Below are 24,903 nucleotides of genomic sequence, written 5' to 3' on the forward strand. Positions count from 1 at the left end.
AGGTAATATGCATACATTCTGAACATCATATCACCTCAACATACTTCTGGACACAGCCATGGTAATTTTCATTTTCAAAGAAATCAACTTGTATGTCCTAGGTAGGTATAATAGGGAAGGAGATGGTTGCGAAGCAGAGAACTTACCTCCGACAGAATGGTGTCCAGGATGAGAAATGGAGGTATTAGATGTATTGAGGACCCAGAAGTACACAGCATTATATTCAATACATTACTAAGGGATTTGGGTCATAGACTTGGAATGGTAAGTGAGTTAGAAAAGGCTTGAGAAATCATGATCTAATGACCCCATTTTACAAATGGGCACAGCAAGCCCACAAAGCCAATAGTTGGTACAACTTTTCAACCATACCAGTGCTGTAAATAATTCTACTTTTCTGCCTAATTCTTGGGGATATCTATCATAGGAGAATCAGTTGAGGACAAGTAAGATAAGAGAGAGGTGGAGGGACTTGAGGGATGTGAAATGCCTTTAGCTCCAGGAGGAGGGCAATGAGGTTCTTCTTCCCGGGTCCTTAGCCAAACCTGCTCAAATCATAGGGTAGGAAGAGGGCACCATGGCCTCTGGGAGCATGTGGCAGCCAACATCCAGGTTGGCATGGGTAAGTGGTATATAGAACATGGAGTTTGCCCTCAAGAAATAGATAGTCCATAAAGAGTTCCTCTCTAGAAGTTGGGGGAAGGTAGTGGAATAATACCTTCCAAAGTCCTCACCTCATCCACTCTTAAGTGGATAAATCAACCCATCAAAATATCGGTACTTCCTTTTCTCCCATTCATCTCTTCCTGTATATTCCCAAGTAATTCCAGTTGAAAACATCTCAGAGAAACTTAATCATACTGAAATCCTTGCATTTGCTTTCAGTTAAACATAATCCGATTTTGTTTCCTGTCATACACATTTAAGCATTTGATTGATTTTGTTAAACTGAATGTTAGATCCGTAAGTCATAGCTGGCTTTCAACTAAATCAAAACTTCAAATATGTTGCTATCTCAGAGATTAACTTTGGTGGGCTAGTTGTAATTTATACATCTTTAAATAGCAACTATGTTTAAGGACTACCCTGACATTTCAGATGGTGGACATCTTGTTTTTTCATGTTTCCAGAAGGAGTGAGGGACATGACTAGAGTTGTATATGATGATCACACAAGCTTGAACTAAATTCCAGCATCACCATCTGTGAGATGACAGTGCAGAGACCTTCTGCTTTAAGTGCACCATCTACAATATCAGGGACCAAGTGACCAACAAATTCACACACTCAGGTACTCACGCTTCTGCAGACAGATACCTTAATTAATGGGAAACAAATATATGACTGTCTCGATAAGTAATATAAAACCCGGAGGGCCACAGGGGTTTACAGGGGGCTGCTATTACTGCTAGCCAGTCCTTCTCCTTTTCTACCCTTCCCCAATTTGACTTCTGTTTCTTATTCTAAGTATACCAGCCAGGAATAAGATCTATTTTCCATCAACTGGGAGAATGGTTCCTTCACTTTCGTTATCAACACAGTATCTCCTTTATACTGGCCAAACCTGTACCCTTAGAAACATTACCTTGCTTTGAGAAAAGCATACTCATTCGCTGTATTGCTTTGTGAACTTTCACTTCTTTTCTGTATGTTAAATAATTATCTGAGCCTATTACTTCTCATACCTCTGTGCTGAAAGGCAAAGACAAGGAGAGAACCATGAAAGCCGTGAGAAATGGAACTCATCGTGTATAAGTAATACACAAGAAGATTAACAGCCAATTTCTCATCAGAAACCAAGAAGCCCAGAAGTCAGTGGGATCACGCACTCAAAACACTGAAAGAAAGAAACCATCAATGAAGAACTCTGTATCTGGCAAAAGGGTGCTTCCAAAAATGAACGTGAAATTAAGACATTCTTGGATAAACAAAAGCCAAGGGGGCGTGTCGCTATTAGACATGCCCTTCAAGAGATGCTGAAAGGAGTCCTTTAGGCTGAAATGAAAGGACACTAGACAATAACCCAAAGCCACTGGGAAAAATGAAGAGCACTAGTAAAGGTAGCTGTATAGGTAATATTATTGTATTTCGTTCAGCAAATATTTGCTTCTATTGGTTTTAAAGGACAAACGCATAATGCAATCATTACAAATACGTGTGGATGAGCTCATAACTATGGAGATGTAAACCGTAGGACAATAACAGCACAAAGGAGGAGAGAGAAAATAAAGTTATGTAGTAGTGATGTTTTATATACTAATGAAATTAAGTTGGTATTAATCCAAATTAGATTGCTATAAATTACGATGTTAATTGTAATCCACAAGGCAACCACTAAGAAAATAACTTAAAACATATTTTTTGGTGGAGCGGGAGGACCAGCACCTTGCTCAGGGCGTGGGGGCTGTGGCTAGCTAGCCGTTGGAACTGCGGCGGCCCAGGGGGCCCCATGCAGGGAGAAGGGTTCTTCTGCCCACAGTGCCCCGCGCTGCAGCCACCTGACCCCACTCGAGATTACTTCAGCCTCATGGACTGCAACCATGCCTTCAGATTGGACACAGCAAAGCTCCAGGATAGATGCCAGCAACTGCAGCGTTTGGTCCACACCAATTTCTTCAGCCAGAGGTCTCAGACTGAGAAAGACTTCTCAGAGAAGCATTTGACCCTGGTGAATGATGCCTATAAGACCCTCTGGTCCCGCCGAGCAGGGGACTATACCATCTAAAACTCCGTGGAGTAGAGATTCCTCAAGGTACAGATTCTGAACTGGACCAGCAATTCCTTATGGAAATAATGGAAATCAATGAAAAACTTGCAGAAGTTCAAAGTGAAACTGCTATGAAAGAGATTGAATCTATTGTCGGAGCTAAACAGAAGGAACTGACTGACAGTGTGAGCAGAGCTTTTGAACAAGATGATTTTGAAAAAGCCAAGGAAATTTTAACAAAGATGAGATACTTTTCAAATGTAGAAGAAACTATCAAGTTAAAGAAGATTCCTCTCTAATGATTACTAGTTTAAAAGTTTTAAAAATAAGGTTCTTGTATATTTCTAAACAAATTTTTTTTAAATGTTTTATTTATTTTTGAGAAAGAGAGAGGGAGAGAGAGACAGCGTGAGCAGGGGAGGGTCAGAGAGAGAGGGAGACACAGAATCTGAAGCAGGCTCCAGACTCTGAGCCAGCTGTCAGCACAGAGCCTGACGCAGGGCCCGAACCCACCAACCACAAGATCATGACCCGAGCCAAAGTCAGACGCTTAACCGGCTGAGCCACCCAGGTGCCCCATGAAAGTTACTTTAAAAACAAAATAAATGACAAAGGAATTAAATGATAAACTAGAAAATACCTATTTAACACAAAAGAAGGCAGTAATGGAGGAACGCAGGGAAAAAAGAAACATATATAGAAAATAAATAGCAAAATAACAGATATAAATCCTATAATATCAGTAATGACATTTGGTTAAATAGATCAAATTCTTCAATGTAAGGTCAGAGATCTAATTATATGCTGCCTAGAAGAGTTACACTTCATATTCAAAGACAAAAATAGGTTGAAAGTAAAAAGATGGAAAAAGTATGACACGCAAATAGTAAATGAAAAAGAGCTAGAGTGCCTATACCAATATAAGACAAAATTTATTCTAGGACAGAAATTGCTACTATAGACAAATAAGGTCATTTTTTAATTATTAAGGGTCAATACACCAATAATTTACAATATAAATGTATATGTACCTAACGATAGAGCTTGAAAAGATCTCGAGCAAAACTGACAGAATTGAAAGGAAAAACTGAAAATTTACAAATAATAACTGGAGACTTCAAAACCCCAATTGCAATAAGAGATAGAACCATGAGAAGATCAACTGGAAATAAAAGACTGGAGCTGGGGAAACTTGATACCCAAATGCAAAAGAATTATATTGGAATCCTACCTCACATCGTACACACAAATTAACTCAAAGTGGACCAAAGCCAAAACATAAGAGCATAACATTATAAAATTTTTAGAGGAAAACACAGGGGTAAGTTTTGTGAACCTGAGTGAGGCAAAAGCAGTGACAAAAGAAAAAAGTAGATAAATTGAACTTTATCAAAACGGAAAACTTTTGTGTATCAAAAAGGTAAAAAGAAACCCCAAAAATTGGGTGAAAATTTTTGCAAACCACAGATCTGATAAGGATCTGGTATCCAGAATATCTAAAGAACTCTTCTAAGTCAAAATGAAAAGACAACCCAATTTAAAAGACTACAGAAAGGTTCTGAATAAACACTTATTCAAAGAAGACATAGAAATGGCCAATGAAAAGATGCTCAACACTATGAATCATTGGTGGTGTGCAAACAAAACTACAATGAGATATTTGACACTCAGTAAAATGGCTACAATAATAATAAATAGAAAATAACAAGTGTTAGGATATGGGAAAAGTGGAATTCTCATAACATTGCTGGTGGAAATGTAAAAATGGTGCAGCCATTGTGGGAACAGTTTGGTGGCTCTTCAATAAATTAAATTATTATATATAACTTAAGAAAGTTATATACATAATATACATATAAGATTATATTTTCTCTCTCCATATATATAATTTATAAAATTTATATAAAATTTATAATATATGTATAATTACTGTATGCCCCAGCAATTCCACTCCTAGGTATAGACCAAAAAGAATTGAAACCAAGGACTCAAACAGATACTTGTTCACCAATGGTCATAGCAACAATATTCACAATAGCCAGAAGGTAGAAACAACTCAAGTGCCCATCAACAGATGAATGGAAAAATAAAACGTGGCATATACCCACACAATGGAATATTATTCAGCCATAAAAAGGAACAAAGTACTGATGCCTACTACAACATAGACCCAGAAAACATTATGGTAAGCTAGTTACAAAGGACCACACATTATATAATGCCATCGATATAAAATGTTCAGATGAGGGATGCCTGGGTGACTCTGTTGGTTAAGTGTCTGACTTGGCTCAGGTTCATAATCTCACAATTCATGGGTTTGAGCCGCACATCAGGCTCTGCACTGACAGCGTGGAGTCCGCCTGGGATTCTCTCTCTCTCCCTCTCTCTGCCCCTCCCCTCCCACTCTCTCTCTCTCTCTCTCTCTCTCAAAATAATTAAACTTGCTTAAAAAAGTTAAAATGTTCAGAATAGATAAACCCATAGAAACAAAGAAGATTGGTGGTTGCCAGGTGTCTGGGAGAGGGGGCAGTGGGGAGTGATTGCTAACGGGTATGGGTTTCTTTCTGAGGTGATGAAAATGTTCTGGAATGAGACAGCAGTGACAGTTGTACAACCTGATCAATATTCTAATAACCACTAAATTATACATGTTAATAGGGTGAATGTTATGGTATATGCATTTTATCTCAATAAAAATAAAACGAAAAAGGGAACCAACCAATTGGGAAGAATTTGCAACCCCAAATCTAGAACTCAACTTCCCATTTTGTCATTAAAGAGACACTGAAAAGTTTGACTCTTTAAAGACATGACTCGGTATCCACTCCTGTGAAAAGATACTTTCTGAGAACACTCTTAAGGGAGAAGCTTTATTTTATTTGTCTCAACTTGCCTGAAAACCAGGCATATCAAATATCGTACTACACCAAAGGCTCAGTGGTCTTCACCTTCCACAAGGTTCTCTCACGGATCTGCTTTCAGTACTCATTCAGATGATGGGAAAGTGAACCATGGAGGCCAACGTAGCTAGTTCTGATCTGACAAGAGTGTGGAGAGTTTTAGCACATGAAGAAGTACTGGGGAAAAAAAGAGTTCAGGAAATAGTTCTCATTTGGCTAAATTCTTGAGGTAGAAAATCAAAATGATTCCTAAACCATGAATAATATATTGGAAGGTTACGGATTACTGGGGAAGTTAGATTCACTCCTACTGCTAAGAGAACAGGCACTGTGTGAATGAGTCTTTGGAAAGCAAGTGGGAAACTTGGCATATGAAACGGTTATTTTTCTGAAAGTCCCATCACATTTCCAGCTTCTTCTTACAAAAGAAATATTACTATCCAGTCCTTTTGGAACACAGCCGCAATGGTCTCTTTAAATGAATGATGCCGGCTTTCTGTCTCATCAGTACAAATTCAACACAGGCCTACTTCGAAACTTGGTTAGGCGATTCGAAGATTTATCTGTGCCAGTCCACAGGTATCTGAGGAACTGCAAGTAAGATCTGGGAGCTTATTATTGTTACCAAAACAGAACAAAAAGCAAATTCCAAACACATCCCAAACATAAAGAAGACAAATGATTCTGCGGGCAATCTCTCTAAGGGCAAATGGAGACCGCCCCCGTGGGTCCTGACTAAATGTAACGCCCTGGGGTACAATGCTTACTCCGGGTACTGAATTTACCAAGCCAGGAACTAACTCTCTTTGTGAAACTGCTGCCTCTCAGGCTCCCTGTTTGCCCCACGGCACCTTTTTGACATTTGTCGATCCATCCAGGAGCGCGGAGTCGAGGACAGAAGGAAAATATGCCTTAACTGGTCTGACCCTTAATGTTCGTGGTTCAGGCATTTTCACAATCTTTAAATCCACCCTCATCTTTGTCATTCTTATTACTGATTATAATCTTGCCACTTGGAGGCTGTGGTGCAGGTAACGCTTAGCTATCCTAAAAGAATTCAACTGTACCTGTCTCAGCATCTGCATTCGTTGACGGCTTCTCCCAAGCATCCATGGAACAGACCAGGTCCCCATCCTAACTATTCTAATGTCCTCAGGACCCTCGAAGAGAACCAGGAGATAAACCATCGGGTTGACATCAGAACTGTCCCCCTAACTGGTTGATTGGTGGTGGCTTCTAAGCCGGTCAATGGCATACGGCCTTAAATACGTATACACCAACATGCTAATTAGCAAGCAAATGTGAAAATTACAAAAAGCCCTCTTTTTTTAAGCAACATACATTTTACCTCTTCTGTATTCTAGCCAACCTTTCCTGACATGTCAGCTATTTCCTGGTTTTAATTTAGCTACGTAGTCTGTGTATCACTTACAAATAGGGCATACCATACAGTGTTCCTATAAAGCCAGATAATTCATAATACCAATTCCCTTTAGAAATGGGAGTAAATCTGCCATGGGCATCCGCAGGAATCAAAGCCACCAAGTGATTCCAGGTGATTTGACCTAATTGCTATATGTTTACACATAAAACAAAATGCCACATTAGAGTTGACTGTACATTCTTACATGCTGTGAACACTGATGTATTTCAGGTTTTACGTTTCATGCTCAGCTTACAAACTGTATTACCTAAGAGAAATTGCATTCTGGCATTCAAATAAAACCCCTGTTATTCACTCGTCTTATAAAGTATAAACAAATCTGACCTGGAGTCATAGCTATTTTGGGCCCCCACAGATCTGCGGATCAGAAAAAGCACTAGGGAAGCAGTGAAAGAAAGATTCTCGGTCCCGCCACTCTTTGAGTCTCGGCGGAAATCTCTTCCCCTCTCGGGGCCTTGCTTTCCCCACATATACAAGCAGGGAGTTGGACTGTATGTGTTCTAAGTCTTTCCCAGCTCTGACAGTCCATGTGTTCTTTAGACTGCTAAGGAGAGGAAAGGGGAAAATTATTTTGGAATGATTCTTCATACAAGTTGAATTATTTGGGGGTTTTGTTTTGGTTTGGGTTTTTCTTTTTTTTTGGCAATGGAAGGAAACCGGATCCTAATTTCAGCTTCAACACTGTAAGGAATAATTGCTAATCAAATGTTAATAAAATGCTTACAGGCTTTAGGTCTGGAAAAGTCATTTTAAACACTTAGAAAAACAATCAGGAATGTCAGCTGTTTTTTCACCTGCTCCTAGAGGAAATTCTTGGCTTTTAACCATGACATCCTCCTCCTTTAACTCAACTACAGTACATTTAAACCTCCTGGCAACCTCTCGTTTTGAGTTACACATGAAGATATTCAACCCAGAGAATTATCTTTCCCTTAACCTGAATTCTGTCCATCCAAAGTTTCTAGCACCGCATTCAAGCTCCTGCTTGGAAATGTCTGCTGCCCTTACTGGAACGACTGGATGAATGCCTTAATGAAATCATGAAATTTTATAATCAGATACTGAAGAGTATTCCTCCTAAGAAGAACTTCTAAATCTGAGGGCCTCTTCTCTCACTTGCCAAAATGCAGGGCTGATCTTGCAAGTAGGCAGAACAGTTGGCTGCTGACAAACCGAGGTGTGAGAGGTGCTGGGTGGCTCTGTGCCCCCGACTCCTTTTCTTCTTGCAGGGCTTGACGTTCCGTCTCTAGTAACACATTCCTTTGGGATAAACACTGATCACCCCAGGTGTCTTGTTGAAGTAACATTTCTATTGGAGAGGTAAGATGTTAAATCAGCAAGACTTTATAGCAATGTTTCCTAACGTGTATTCCTTAATACACTTCCTTAGTTCCATATGACTCTGGAAAAAGAGATCCATGGTCACATAAATTGGGAAAACACATCATGCTATACATCTCTTTTTAGAGCGTCATAATGCACATCAGCGTAGTAAAGGTTCTGAGAAGTCCTGCTGTACAAAAACTAATTTTGTTTAATCCACGGTTTCCTTATTTGAGCATATGGAATGCTTTTCAAAGAAAAATGTAAAACTACAGTAAAATACACATAAAATCGACCATCTTAGCCATTTTTAAATGAGTAGTTCGGCGGTGTCATGCATGTTCACACTGTTGTGAACCAATCTCTGGGCCATTTTCATCTTGCAAAACTGAAACTCCATACCCGTTAAACAACAACTCGCCCATGCCTGCTCCCGCAGCCCTGGCAACCACTGTCCTAGTTTCTCCTCTATGAATCTGACTCCTCTCAGTACCTCACGTACGAGTATCATAAGTTTTGATCTTTTGTGACTGCCTTATTTCACTTAGCACCATGTCTGTAAGATTCAGCCGGGTTGTAGTGAGCGACAGGATTTCATTCTAGGCTGACTGATCTTCCATTGCTTGTAGAGACCACATTTTGTTTATCCATGCATCCGTTGATGAACACTCAGGTTGCTTCTACCCCTTGGCTATTGTAAATAACACTGCAGTGAATATGGTGGAAGAGGGTCTCTTTGAGATTCCGCTTTCAATTCTTTCGGATCTGTACCCAGACGTGGCATTGCTGTATCGTATGGTAATTTTATTTTTAATTTTTGAAAAACCACCGTGCTGTTTTCCGCTGTGGTTGCACCATTCTGCATCCCCACCAACAACACACAAGGGCTCCAATCTCTCCACATTCATGCCAATATTTGTCATTTTCTGGGTTCTTCTTTTCATAGCACCCTCCCCACCAAGTAGGTGGTATCTCATATGGTTTTGATTTGCACTTCCCTGATGATTACGGATTTTGAGCATCTCTTCATATACTTGTTGGTTATACCAATAAAAATTCTGAGTAACACACTTCGGTATGTACTGTCAGGGCAGATGATAATGATTACTTTTCAGGACAGAGGAGTTTTCCTCTGTTTCTATAAAGAACAGTTAAAATTTTTATTTTTATATATTTTTAATGTTTATTTATTTATTTTGAGAGAGCGAGAGCGAGCAGGAGAGGAGCAGAGAGAAAAGGAGAGAGAATCTCAAGCGAGATCACGACCTGAGCCAAAATCAAGAGTCAGGTGCTTAACCGACAGACCCACCCAGACATGCCAACATTTTTTATTTTAAAAGCAACACAGTATATAATAAGTATGTGCCCAAACAGTCCTTTCTGGGTAGTAAAATTAGAAGTGGATTAATTTATTTTTGTTCAAATGCAATTTCTAAACTTCTATAATGACACTGTACTGTATAATTTAGAAAGTTTAGGTACACCCGGGAGGCTCAGTCAACTAAGCATCTGACTCTGGTTTTGGCTCAGGTCACGATCTCACGGTTTGCACGTTTGAGCCCCGCATAGATTCTGCGCTGACAGTGTGGAGCCTGCTTGGGATTCTCTCTCTCCCTCTCTTTCTGCCCCTCTCCTGCTCGTGCATGCTTTCTTGCTCTCTCAAAATAAATAAATTAACTTAAAAAAATTTTTTAATGAGAAGTTTCATGTAGTTGATGCTAAACTAAGTGCCGGTACTGTTCTAGTTGCTTGGGCCACAGCACTCAGCTTCCTATGATCATTTCCTTCTCACAAGTCTTGTTGTTCTTGTGCTCAATTTAGCAGTTTCTTAGGCTCTGCCTTATATTACTTTCTAATTCTTCTCTATGTGTGACTATAATGTGTAAACTCGTGAGGGGAAGGGGCTGTGTTCTGTACTTCTCTTGCATGCCCCAGGAATAATAAGCATATTTCCAACCCCAGCTAAGGTGTGCCATCTAACAAAGGACGTGTTTGTGTGTGTGCTGTATCTGGTGCATTTTCAGTGATTTATGAGCCTAAACAGACAAAATGTTTGAAAACACCCCCTTGAATGACACAGAACTGTTGTAACCCACCACCCCCTACAACAAAACATTCTTAAACCCTTAGGGGCCAGTGAATCTAATAAAATTTTCAAGTTAACTTATTTATTTTTGAAAGGGGGTGAAGGGGCTGAGAGAGAGTGAGAGGGGGAATGAGAATCCCAAGCAGAGCCCACCACGGGGCTCAAACTCACAAACCATGAGATCTTGACCTGAGCTGAAATCAGGAGTTGGATGCTTAATCAACTGAGCCACCCAGGTGCCCCTGAATATAATAAATTAAAAACTAATTTCTCCAATAATAGGTATTCTCATTTTCCCATTCAATATTGTTTTACAGAATTTTGATCCTACAAGTCAGCATTTTGTCAATTGAACATTGTTTGGTTGGTTTTATGTAAACTGATTAGCTCCTAAAATAATCTCCAATCAGGCTATGCCATCTCATCTATTAGATTTCCTTTTCTCAACAGATGTTCGGAGTCCTCATTGTTTCCAGATTACAATCAGGTTGTCCTTAATACAGAGACCCAGACATCTGGACCAAGGGCAAACGGGCAAAACCATTCAATCAAGTAACAGAGGAAATGCTTCCGGAAAGTTTGTCCAGCAGCCATTCCCACATGTGATATCCTGAAGGTGCTGGTCTAGGCTTTGCTGCAGTTCTGACACATGAAACCCAAGTGGACCTTGCGGTGTGGCTGCCCGCGACAATGGAAAGGGTGGAGGATTGGGAGCCAGATACGGGGTCAAAACTCAGCTCTACCAACTTATCAGCTGATCACATGTGTACATGTCACTTGCTGGATCAGAGCCTGCCCTGTGAAAAGCAGATAATAAAAGTGGTACCTCCTGGAGCCACTGTGAAGAGTCAGTGAGATGACATACATATGAAAGCACTTTGTAATATTCCGCCAGTTTAAGGTAAGTAGACCTCTGCCCCAGAGCACAGAAACTCTAGTTCCACCAAGAAGATTATCAATGTCCTCAGACATTCTGTTTAGCCCAGTGAATTACTGTAGACCACCTCAGTCCTTTATTTATTCAAAACAAAACAAGTAAACAAACCCCCCAGAATGGCAAAAAGAGACAAGGGCTAATGAGCATGTGGAAGGGAGAAGGGTGAGATTCTCCTAGCATAGTCTCATTCTTTCTACTTCCCTCCCATTATTTAAACTATAAAATACCCATGCAAAATGATTTGAATAGACATTTCATCAAAAAAGATATACAAGGGGTGGGTAAGCACACGAGTCACCGGGGAGATGCAAATTATGAGACACCACATATATCTACCAGAAAGTCTATAGTCAGAGAATGACCCCAAGGGTTGAATGAGATGCAGATAAACTAGGACCGTCATACGTTGCTAGCAGGAAACGTAAAAATGGCGCAACCGCTTTGGAAGATAGCAGTTTCTCAAAAAGTTAAACGTACATTTATCATGCGACTCAGCCATTACATGCCTAGGTATCTACCCCGAAGAAGTGAACACACATATCTACGCAAGGACTTGTCTGTGAATGTGCTTAGCATTACAGCATTGTTTGTAGTAGCGCAAATCTGGAAACGACGCAAATATCCATCAACTGGTAAATGGATAAACAAAATACGGTATATGCAGACATTGACATCTTCCTTGGCACTGAAAAGCAACAGAGTCCTGATCCATGCCACGACATATGTAAACCTCAACATTATGCTAAGTGAAAGAAGACAGACCCAAAAGACCCCATCTTGTATAATAGTTCCTTTGGTATGAAATGTTCAGAATTGATATGAAATGTTCAGAAGAGGAAAATCTGTAGGGACAGAAAGTCGTTTAGTGGTTGCCTGGGGGTGGGGACGGGACGTAGCTGTAAACAGGGGGACCTGGTTGGGGTGATGGAAACGTTCCAAACTGGATAGAGGTATTGATTACACAACTGTACACGTTTACTCAAACTTCAGATCGTAGGTACATATGAATTGTAAATTCTATCTCAATAAAATGGCTAAAAATATCTTTGTGAAAAGGGAGACATTGTGTTCGTCAATGTTACAAGAGAGGAACTCAAGTGTGGATGAAAATGTGTGCTGTCTTTAAGCAAGCTAGGTCTTGCCAGACTCCTTCCTTAACCTACCTACCTTTCAGCCGCTTTGAGCATGCTACCAGCCGGGAGACACCTAACTCCGTGAAGTCCAAGGTGACACTTTTTAAGACTAAATTACTACGCTAGTGCAATCTCTCTTTTCTATCCCTATGTCTCCCACTTTTCTCCATATTTGCTTTGTTTGGCCTTGCCCCTAGGAAATGTGTCTCTTTGCTCAGTGTATACGTCTTTCTATTATAGTACTCATGAGCTCTTTTCTCTGCCTCTCACCTAATTCCACACGCATGGCAACCACAGCCAATATTTAATAGCAATAAATGTATACTGGGACAGACAGATCCTGTCCAATGACTAAACCACTTTGTAGAATCAGTCACTTCCAATGTATACTCACTCTTCTACGGATGCAAAATGCCACTGTTTACCCAAAAACCACAGGAGCGACTTGAAAATGACAATGCACCAGCAAGGCAGTACTTATTTGAGCTATTCTGTGAGGCCTAGAGGTCTCTGGGCCAGAGCCAAAGGCACAAATAGCCAAAAAGAATCTTTGACGCTGCAGTGACAACTTAGAGCATGTCCATCTGCAGTGCCAGGCAAGCATGCGACAAGGTAAGGAAGTCTATTTTATTTTGTTTTTATTATTAAAAAATTTTTATGTCTTTATTTTATTTTGAGAGACAGAGACAGAGAGTAAGTAGGGGAGGGGCAGAGAGAGAGGGAGACACAAAATCTGAAGCAGGCTCCAGGCTCTGAGCTGTCAGCACAGAGCCCGATGCGGGGCTCAAACCCATGGACTGTGAGATCATGACCTGAGCTGAAGTCGGATGCCTAACCGACTGAGCCCCCCAGGTGCCCCAGGAAGTCTATTTTAGAAAGGTTTCGATTATTTAAACTGTAACATTTTGAAATTTTGGTCCTAACCTCAGGTATCAACATCACTGGGCTTTCCAAAATCTCCCCAAATTCTAGTAACTCAATGTCTACAATGAATCTAGAGGCTCCTGGGTGACTCAGGTCATGATCTTACGGTTTGTGAGGTCAAGTCCCACACTGCTTGGAATTCTCTCTCCCTCTCTCTCTGCCTCTCCCCTAATTTTTTTCTCTCTCTCTCAAAATAAATAAACTTAAAAACAATTTTAAATGTACCTAGGAGGTATGCCAGATCCATGCTTCATTCATCAAACCACAACCAACACACTCACTGAGCTATGGGATTCTGCAAAGACTCAGGAATTTGGAATCGGAAGATCTGGATTCTTATTTCTTTTGTTCTCTTCACTTGCTAGAAGTGAGACCTTAGATCCTGAACATCACTAACCCCCACTTCCCTATGCTATAAAATTAGACTTCTAGTCATACCTGCCCCACAGGGTTATGGGAATTAAATGTTTGTGTACATAAAGAGCAGAGACCCAAACAAATAGAAGCCATCTACCTTCCAGAAAATTCCAAAATTCCTTAGATGTTATTCTGAACTTACAGGGCATGCCCCCACCCAAATGACTTTCAAAAAACATTCTGCTTTCATTTTCCTATCGATAAGGGGTCTTCCTGACCCTTGGCCTATCTGGCCTTGCATATGGTCATCGCTGACCCTGCCAAACACATGAGCGGTTATTCTGTGCAGTGTTTGGATCTGTTCCTTACACTTACACTTCCTGGCTCACAAGAGAAAAAATGCTGTTGATCTGACATTTCTATAGCACCGCTTTTCCCAAAGGGTTTCTGCGTGCATGCCCTGCTGGGTGAAATGCAATTGCTCTTTAATAGCACAGAGCAACGCTATACAACAGTCTGAGACAGGATGCAAGAGAGGCAATATTGTACACAGCTGAGAGGGACGAGGGAGGCCAATGTCAACAGATGCAGTTACCAGATGTGAACTTTGGCCAAGGAGGTCGGGGCAAACACTCCTTTAAGAAATGCTGCAGGATCTTTAATGCCCGAGAGTCACTGCAAACTTGGCATCACATCTTACTCAAAATGGAGTCTTCTGAAGTCCTGACCCTTTGCTGTTGCATCGATCCCGTGCTGAGGAGGGGGAGGTGACTTGCATGGTCTCACTAGCAGATCTCCCCACACTATTCAGAAGGTAGGCTCTCTGGAAAATTCACTTCAAAATAAGAACTTGGCCAGCTTCGGGGGGACTTGAAGGCATGACAGCTGGGGAACTACACTTCTTATGGTGAGCACCGAGTCACGTACGGACTTCTCAAATCACTACGTTGTACACGTGAAATGAATAGAATGCTGTCGGCCAACTCTACTTCGAGAGTGAAGATTTTAAAGATAAATAAATAAATAAATAAAGGGATCTCAGCAGGAGTGGATGTGGACACAAGCCACGATTTAACACTCCGTCCTCTTGTGGCTGATTTTCTCCCCCTTCCCACAGTGGGAAGAGCAATTGTACTGCCGCCCCACACAAACCTGGAATGTGCCAATTCTCCTTATTTTGTTCTCACTTTGACACTTACTTCCTTTCCAATACAAGACAGGTGCACTGGTCCTTGTGGTATAGGGTAACGGAAACGAACCGGGAAAAATAATGCTTCAAAAGGCAGCAGATGCTGTAGCCAACCAGATCCAAAGGGAGAGCAAGGAAGGTTCCTCTTAGCAAAGCACGCTCTCCCCAGGGCTCTCTCTCTTCAAGCCTATCCCCGGGGACTTGCATAATGGTGTCCACAAAGGAACTCCACTGGGGACAACATTAATTCACCCAAGAATTATCTTCCAAACCTATGCAATTCTTAGAGGCAAAATAATAAAGATATGTAAACACCTGGCACACAAAATGAGTCACAACTAAATTATTTTCATCGAACCTATTTTCGGTGTAGCAGGAAGTGTGAAATCCTTATGTGTTCATACATGATGAGAAGGGGTTTTGTCCCTTAGGGAGTTGAGATTTGGGTCCCACAAACTTCCTCTTCTCACACCTTTACAAAAACAAAGGGAGAACTCGGCCTGCCTGCTTATTCCATCCTGTACTATGAGGTGTTACTTTCACAATGTGAACAGCTCTTTTATTCATGATAAAGCAGGAGAAAAACTAATCACCTGGAATTTATGATCAGTTAATTTTCTCATTCTCCAACCTAAAAATGAATTGCTTGTTCCTTTGCCCGTCAAGCTTTTCTCCTCTGTCCCCTTCCTTCCCAACCACGAATGTTGATGAATAGTCTGTTCGTGGTTCGTGGCTGGGTTTGCCTAGGAAGGGGGGGACCTTTGAATGGGGGGGGCATGCCATGTCAGCTCCAAGGTGGCCTCAAAAACAAGAGATCACCAATAATATGTCGGCTGCTTTCCTACATCCTCTCCTCACCTGGTGCCCATGTACCATATGGCACAGAGGTGGTTCTGTTTTCCAGCACAGAGAAAAATGAATGTCCTGTTTCTTCATTTAATTGTGGACCCCCACAGAGCAGAGGTTGCATTCTAATATTGTTCCCAACAGACCTGGTTCCAAGGAAATGCTACTGTTCTGAGTTTTCAAAATTGGGCTGTCTAGACTTTTCTCTCTCGGACTCCGAACTCAGATTCCTAACTGCCCCTGGCACACCACCCTGACCCCCACCATGCGGTTTCAAGTCGCCATGCTTTGCCCCCAGTGTTCTCTTCTGTTGAAATTCTATGTCTCCTCCAGGAACTGTCTCATATGCCATTTCCTCCACGAGTCCTTCCCCAGTCCCTTCAGCCAAATCAAACTGCTTCATCAGCATGCCTACGCCATTTTGTTTGGACCTGTCTTAAAATCCCAATCACATTCTGCCCTGTGTCGTAATTATTTGAGCCCACGTCTCTCTCTTCTACGAGGACAAAGGCTTCCTGAGGGTAGAACTCTATCGGATTCATTTTTGAGCCTCTCTAGATTCCCACGGCCTAGTGGAGCACCTGGCACTCAGTGGCTGAATAAACAATAAGTGTATTTATAATAGGAGCTCAAGCTCTATGTGTTGATTTATTAAACTGTCTGTATGTCTCCTAGCTGTTAATCAAGGAGCCTGGCATAGAACATAAACGCAATACGGAACGCAGAACATCTGTGTCCAAATAACTCCCCAAATTTTCAAATGTCAAATTTTTGGAAATTTGTTTAAATTCTTTTGCTTGCACGGAACCTTTGTAGGCCTGCCAGTTAATAGAAAAAGAAAAACCAAATCACTGACTTACCTCCAAGAGTTTTAGCCACAGAACGTTTTGCAGACCATTAAGAATGACGGCTTCTCTTTGGGCAGTACCGCTTACTTTCTAACATAGAAAGCTTCTTCTGGTTGCAGTGCTAGCGCATTGATTAATTTTTGCTTTTTTCAACACCATCACACCTGGAACACGCCCTCCTTTTCAGAGACTCTGCCTTTCTGAAAGTCTCAGTGATGGGCACTTCTGCCTGGGGTGCAATCTGATGACACCCTACCCCCCAGCCTATCAGAAGCTGGGCTCGGGGTCTCCCCAGGCAATGTGCTCTTGCCTCAGCCACCAGAAGCTCCCCATAAATGACCTACGCTCCTTTCTAGAAAAGAATACGGGAAAGCGCCTTGCCACACGCTCCCTGGATAGTAACTAAACGTGTCTGCCAGTGTTTCCAGCGTCAGGCCCAATAAGTCAATGGGATGCTGGGTGTTGATTTGCGGTGGGTTTTTTTTTCTTTTCCTTCTGAATTCTAGACATCTTGGAATCTACACCATTGATATTCCAACATGCAAGATATTACGGTGACTAATACAGACAGAATTACCTGCTGCTACATTCCACGTATGTTTATGCATCTCCCTGTCTAACCTGCTTCCTCCCTCCCCTGTCTCGGTGTGAGGGAGACGGGGATTTCTCCCCCTCCGCTGCATTTTCTCTAACAACTGTGATGTCAAATGCAATTATTTGTGGAGGAATCTGCCGTCCGCATGGATGAAAGGGACACATGCAAATCCTCAACAAGAAAGGGAAATAACAGCTATGGGGAAATATGTCCCGAAAACATGCTGCTCTGGCCGACTCTGCCCAAGGCCCCCTGTGTGGATATTAACAAGCTGGACACAATATGACTTTAGGAATGCAAAGAAAAAACTGTTTAACAGTTGAAAAATCTCCTCCTCAATCTGAGGTCAACCCAGCTCATAAAAAAGCTTCAAAAACTTCTGAAAAACCATGAATAAGCCCCAGATGTTGCCGTTCTCAGCTGAACTTTCCACCAAGTTATTTCAGAGCCTCTATTTTTCACAAGGAGAGCTCTTGCAATGTCTTGCGCCTTCCTATCTCTTTCCAAAGAAAATTGCCTCCAGTCAAATTCCTTCTCCCACCCACAGTAACTAAATGTCCACACTGTTATTCATCCCCTTTTCTGAAGAAGAATGAAATTGGCAAGACCCCTTGGTGCAAGGGTGGGGAACCTTTTTTCTACCAAGGGCCGCTGGCCCACAGGGGAAAAAATCCACTGGGGCCACACGCAAGCAAAAAACCGCTTCATTTCGTTTGGTTTTTGTTTGTTTTTGCGGAAGAGATATAAAATCTTCATCTCACCTCTTCAAGAAAAAAAAAGAACAGGGAAAGGAAAACTCCATTCAATAGAAGTCATGAAGATTTCAAAATAGCCCAGGTCTATGCTACAGTAGGTTTGGGGAATGAGATGGTTAAAAAACAAAGGGCAGAGGAGTGGGGAGGAAGGAGACAATAGACATGGGGGGGAAGAGAGGAGAACGTGGGCAGAAGGTCCAGCAAAGCCCCTCAGTGCTTGAGTTGTACCCGGCTCGTCACACCGCTAATGCTCCCGGTATGCCGGGCAGGGCGGGAAGCTGTGCTGCCCTTTGAAAGCCTTATTAGCTTTCTAGCAGTTTGGGAAAAATCCTTTCTTTGCTGAGAAACAGCTGGTCTGCTTTGATTTTCAAACTTCAAAGCTGTTTTTTTGAAATAAAGGTTATTTTCTCAAGAAAGTCCGAAGGTTTTACACGTGTATAGAGGAATGACAGAGAGAGTCCGACGTTGCCGAGCTGTCAGACGGCCTTATCGTCGGCCTTTGAGAGATTAAGGCTGTCTTATTTCATAGAGCCTGGATATTATACTTGGAATAGGCATTTATTGCATTGATTTGAGGTTCCCCCCCAAGTCAAACTCATTTTGGGGTTTTGTGGGGTCCTGGAGTGGCAGACAATACAAAGTAGAGGCTGCATGCACATCTCTCCGTTAAGATAAAAGAGATGGGAATTCACAGCTCTTTAATGACTAGGCTCCTCCCATGAAAAACTGAACTTCCAATGTTTGCATATAGCAACCCCCTGGGAGACAAGTTGATTTTAAACTGTGGTGCTGATTTTTGAGCTATGGTACATGTGCGGCCGTACCTTATTCCCAGAGTATTTGTGATTATATTCTGCTGATGGTATATTAAAGAAGACCAAATGGAAAAGGAAAATGTCCGGAGAAAGGGACATCAAATAATGAAGAGTGGAGAACAAGGGAAAGCCATATGATGACAGACTGAAATCACTGGCCTCTTGAGTCTGAAAAGATGAAGGCTAAGGGGGAAAATCAGAGAAGTGCACGCAATTGATGGCCATGGTAACCACAAACTTATGTCCTAGAACACTGAAATTAGGGGGGTACCCCCACGAACTTGAAAGAGATGATTTTAGATTGGATGAAGGGAAGCCCTAATTTGAATATCAAACACTAAACTTCAGGAATTCATTTCCCTCAGGGGTAGAGTAGGCAAAAAGTAGAAATATATTCCAAAATGTTTGGGCCAATTTGTGAACGACGGACTAATATGGGGTTATTCTGGGAAGCTTCGAAGCTGGGGGGCGACTTCTAAATGTGCACACATATCTTGGTGTGCCTGTCGGCAAGGGGTGCTGGGTTATGAGGCCACATGCCTCTGGGGCCATTTCTCGGAAGGTCCCTGGTGCTGCCCGCAGAGCTAAGGTGACAGGCTCTGAGGCTGAAACCCTGGGTCAGGAGGCCACCGGCCCCGACATTTCTCCTGCCATGTCTCCTCCAGGCCTGGGTTACCTCTGAGACACCCAGTAGAGACATAGATGGGGAAGGTGGGAGAACTTTGGCTTGGTCTAAAGTGGTTTCAGTCTTACTTTGTCCTCATCCAATTCAAAATGTTTGTTTTACATCATAATAGATGTATTGCTTTTTCTGACTTAAAAATAAATTTCTAAAGTATGTGGGCAAAGTGCAGAGAGGTAAAATAAGAGAAATGAAAATTACTACTATAGTATTGGTAATATTTTGATACATATACTTACAGACTTTCCCCCCATACATATGTATATATGTGTGCCAGTTTTGATAAAAGTTGAATTGTACTGTAATACTGCCTCATAAGCTGCTTTTTCACTTAACAATATATCATGCATCTCTTTCCATTTACAACGGTATTTAAAAATAATTTTAGGGACACCTGGCTGGCTCAGTCGGTAGAGCGTGTAACCCCTGATCTCAGGACTGTGAGTTCGAGCCCCACGTTGGGTGTAGAGATTACTTAAAATCTTAAAAAATATATTTTTAAGTGGCTGCAGAATATTCCATTGTATGGAAATGACATTGTTCACAGAATAAATTTCCCGACAGATATTTGGGTTGCTTTTATTTTTTTATTGTTTTAATTTTTTTAATGTTTTTTTATTTACTTTTAAGAGACAGAGAGGGGCACCTGGGTGGCTCAGTCGGTTGAGCATCCGGCTTTGGCTCAGGTCATGATCTCACAGTTTGTGGGTTCGAGCCCCACGTTGGGCTCTGGGCTGACAGCTTGGAGCCTGGAGCCTGCTTCAGATTCTGTGTCTCCCTCTCTTTCTGACCCTCTCCTGCTTGCACTGTCTCTCTCTGGCTCTCAAAAATAAATTTGAAAAATATTTAAAAAGAGAGAGAGAGAGAGAACAGGGGAGGGTCAGAGAGACAGGGAGATACAAATCTGAAGCAGGTTCCAGGCTCTGAGCTAGCTGTCAGCTCAGAGCCCAACACGGGGCCCGAACCCACGAATCATGAGATCATGACCTGAGCCGAAGCTGGACGCTTAACCGACTGAGCCACCCAGGGGCCCCTTGGACTGCTTCTCATTCTTTGCTATGGCCGACAACGCCACTGGGCTACCCTTACACATATGTCTTTGTGGACTGTCCTGCTCTTTCCTTAGAAGAAATTGCTAGAGGTGGAGCTGCTCATTCTCGGCTACTTCAAGTAACCTCCTAGATAATAAGGCTGTCTTAATGGTTCCCCCCCCCCGCAGCAGAGGAGAACAACAATCATGGAATTTAGAGTAAGGTCAACCTTTTTGTTACAATCTGAGTGTCGGTGTCTTCATCTACAGAAGAGAATATTAATGAGAGCTAGCTCATAGGACCGCAGTGGGAACTACATGTGGCAATGGAAATAAAAGGGCGTTGTAAACTTTAAAACACTTAAGCGCAGAGATTCTTATTTTCTTATTAACGTCTTTAAGAATTTGGAGGCATTTGTAGTGGGACCAGTCTCCTAGATGTCCCCTAGAGAGGCCCCCCCCCCCGCATAATCCTTCAGGGCTTGCCATCACCTGGAATGATACTTTTGAGTCCCTAGACCCGAACCAGCCGCTTACAGGAGCAAGGGGCGCCTTCAACCCCGCTCACGTAAGGCTGCCGTGTACGCAGATGGCATTCTGCTCCCCAAATTTTGTGCTACGTGGCATTCACCTGGTGATTGTTTGCCATTGTCTGCTGTACTGGGGAGGAAAGTTTATCATGCTCTCTTCCTCGCTTTGCCCTCTATAAATACACCCAGGGTGCGTGGGCCTGAATTGAACACTTTGACCAGAAACCAACTTTCTCAGGAAGAAAGAGATCAGTTGCATTACAACACAACTTGCAAATTCCTTTCCAAACTTCTGGTGTTTTTTTCTTTGGAAAAAAAAAAGTGCTGCTATTCATTATCACTAGCCAAAAGCATTTATAGATTATGGATTTTTTTTAATCTAGAAGGGAGCTTATAACAAGCACGGTGCTGTTTATTTCATGTTTCAAAGCACCCACTGGAGCACCAGCACTCAGCAAGCGCTCCGTAAATGCTACTTGGCCTTCATCGCTGTCTTTCTCCAGGTCATTTTTTTTTTTTTACTATTTTCCATTAAAGATAGAATCCCTAAGAAGATAGTGAAAAAAATGAACCTATACAGGAAATTCTTAAATGAAGTGGATGGTGAGAGTGGGCGGCTGGGAAGAAAGGGTATGAGGAGCTGTAGGGAAGAGGTCCCTCTCCCTCAGAGAGTGGGAGGCAAGTAAGTCAGGGACTTAAAAAAGGGAGGCAACAAGTATTTTTGTGGTAGACACAGAAGTTACACAAATGGATCAACAAAACCAAAATATAAGTCCTGTCGGGAGACCATAGCGCTGTAAGAAGACAAAGACATAAGCCAAGGGCAGTAAGTGTCTCACTGATTTTTCTAGTCTCCATGCCTGACGGGGGGAGTCAGTGGTGAAGCCAGAAAGGCCTGCACTAGGAGAGTGGGACAGAGGTGGCAAAGGATCTCAGACAAATCATGTGACAGAGAAGGAGCACTTGGTGACTGGCTACGGGAAAGGGAGTTCAGGGCTACTGAGGTCAGCAGAGAGGTGACAACTTAGAGTAAATGACACATGGTGGGTCCAAAGGAATATGCTGGAGGTCGATGAGACCACAGACCTCTCTGTCTTTCCTCATGGAGACTATTTCCTGGGGCAAAGCATGAGAAATCTGTGTAAATAGGGTAGGTGGTGCGAATGATCTTGGTCACTTTATTCACTTTTATAACTTGCAAATCAGAGAGTTTCCCAACATCCAGCTACCTCTCACTGGGGCAGGAGTCACCAAGGGCTTCAGGACCCAGGAGGACTGGAGTCTAGAAATAAAATAGGCACGTGGATTACGGTTTTATCTCAGCTCTCCAAACTTCAACAAGCTGAGCTTTGACGGATATAATAGGTCTTCCATCTCCAATTAATTTCATATTTTACAGGACAGAATAGGCGTAGTAGGAGAGAGTAGGCCATAGCCTGGGGTCTCCTTTAACAATAATTCCACTGGATGACAGCCACAGTGTAGCCACCAAGTTAAGGTCAGACAAGGGAGACAGAAGAGGTAGAGAGGTCATGGATTTTCTTGGTTCTATCAAAGTAAGCACCTGCTGCAGAACGGAATGGGCACTCATGGGGAAAACATGGTACCATTCCGCCATGTTTTTCAGGAAAGTGAAGGAAGAGAGGGGATCTTAAATGTTCCTGCCACAAAAAGGAAACAGTAATTATGTGCTATGATGGAGGTGTTAGCTGATGCTACGACGTGTCAGATGGCAATGTAGAAGTGTCCCAAATCAAAACACAGCACGCCTTCAACTTTCACAATGTTATGTATCAACTGGATCTCAATAAAGCTGGAAAAAAATAATTCAATTATTTATTAGGATTTTTTATGTTTATTTATTTATTTAACTTACCATTTATTTATTTTTGAGAGACATAGAGAGACAGAGTACAAGCAGGGGAGGAGCAGAGAGAGAAGGACACAGAATCCCAAGCAGGTTCCAGGCTCTGAGCTGTCGGCACAGAGCCCGATGCAGGGCTTGAACTCACGAACTGCGAGATCATGACCTGAGCTGAAGTTGGAGGCTTAACCGACTAAGCCATTTGAGAGAGCCAGAGAGACAGAGTGTGAGCAGGGTAGCGCTGGAGAGAGAGGGAGACATAGACTCTGAAGCAGGTTCCAGGCTCTGAGCTGTCAGCACAGAACCCGGCGTGGGGCTCGAACTCACACACCATGAGATCTTGACCTGAGCTGAAGTCAGAGGCTCAAACAACTGAGCCACCTAGGTGCCCCTAAATAAAATATATTTTAAGTCAAGGCAGGGGTATTTTAGATGACTCTTGTTACACTTGTAATATTCTGCACATACTTTGAAGACAAAACCCCAATGTAGCATCTTATAATTGTTTTAACGGTAGAAAGAACCCCCCGTACTCTCTTGGTTTTGCTCTATACACACACACACCATTTTCTCGTCAATTCCTGGGCATCCCACATGGAAAATACCTTTACCTTGTCACAACATCCCTCAGTGTCTCAACACATTATAGTATCAACTCTCAGTCCAAAATCTCATTAAATCCCATTAGGTCAAAAGCCCCAAATCTCATCATCCATATCAAGTACTGCCGAGATGCCGAATACCAATTCTGGGTCCAAATCTCCCTCCAGCTGTGTTGTGTCCCCATGAAACTAGGAAACAAGTTATCTGCTTCCAAAATGCAATGGTGGCACACGCACAGGATCACAGTGAGAGGGAGACTGTCTCCCCAAACCGGAGGAAAGCGGCCAAGGAACAAACTGGAACAGAATCCTTCACAGATCCATGCAGTAGTTGCTGGTCGCTCGCTTGGTATGTGCCAGGCACTGTTCTGGAAGAAGAGAGAGCGCCAATCTGGGCGGGCAAGACCCTGCCCTTGTGGAAGTGCTGGAAACAAGCTTCTACTGCTGGAACAGGACACCCTACCTGCCTTCTTAGCATCCGCTCTGACCGCCAAGGCCACGGGAGTGTCGCAGTGGGGAGAAAAACCAGTGCCTGCCAGCCAGTCCTGGTGAAAGGTCGGGTCAGCTCACTGTGGGCACACGCTTGAGCAAAATTTGGAAGCAGGGGTCCTTTATTTCAAGTATATAAAGTTCTCGGAGACCGTTCTAGGGAAACAGCACCAACTCTCAGTAGCTGCCATAATTGGAAAAACACAGGAGTTGATAACAAACGAGAAAATGTGTTTGAAGAAGGTTGGAGAAGGCGAACAGTCACTGCTTCCCTCGGGTCCCCTCGCTCCTCTTTGTGAGGCTGTCACCAAACACAGTAGCCTCTCCAGCACATCTAAGCACCCACAGTGGCAGCTGAAGAAAAACACTATAATCTCTCTCAATCTTTCTCACAGTTTTGGTAATTTTTGAGGCTTCAGTGAACGGATGGCGGGCACTCAACATTCCACAGCCAAGGAGCCATTTTAATTGGAATCCTGACTCAAAAAAGTGTGTAACAAATTGATTAAAAAGTAATAGTTAACACATTCATTGGGGAATCTAAATACTTCATTGTGAGAACTTCTACTTAAGGTTCAATGAGGGCCCAAATCTCTGGAGGTACTAGAATTTTCTTTTTAATTTTCTACTGCGGGGCCCGGATGCGGTGCCGGTCTGCTTAGGGAAGGCCACGCCATGCTCCCTTCTGGTCTGAGACCCAAAGCACCTCAAGGCACAGCGCTTCCTCCGTCCTAGTTAATGAATGAACAAAAGATGAATGACCTAACCGAGTCCACCAGGCACCGGGAAGGAAGGTTAATGAATATGAATAACCAGTTTTACTTCTTTGCTTCACAAATGCTATGCTT

At 42.5% G+C, this 24,903-nt stretch overlaps 1 protein-coding gene and 1 pseudogene across 1 annotated transcript in view; one reads left to right on the plus strand and one right to left on the minus strand.

Moving 5' to 3' along the window:
- Window positions 1-24,903, minus strand: part of GPC3 (glypican 3) — a 394,908-nt gene that overhangs the window by 65,901 nt on the left and 304,104 nt on the right. The gene's annotated exons all lie outside the window — the stretch shown is intronic.
- LOC115284279 lies at window positions 619-3,005 on the plus strand (annotated as a pseudogene).

The sequence above is a fragment of the Suricata suricatta genome, chromosome X (genome assembly GCF_006229205.1).
Source record: "Suricata suricatta isolate VVHF042 chromosome X, meerkat_22Aug2017_6uvM2_HiC, whole genome shotgun sequence".
In the NCBI taxonomy this organism is placed as follows: domain Eukaryota; kingdom Metazoa; phylum Chordata; class Mammalia; order Carnivora; family Herpestidae; genus Suricata; species Suricata suricatta.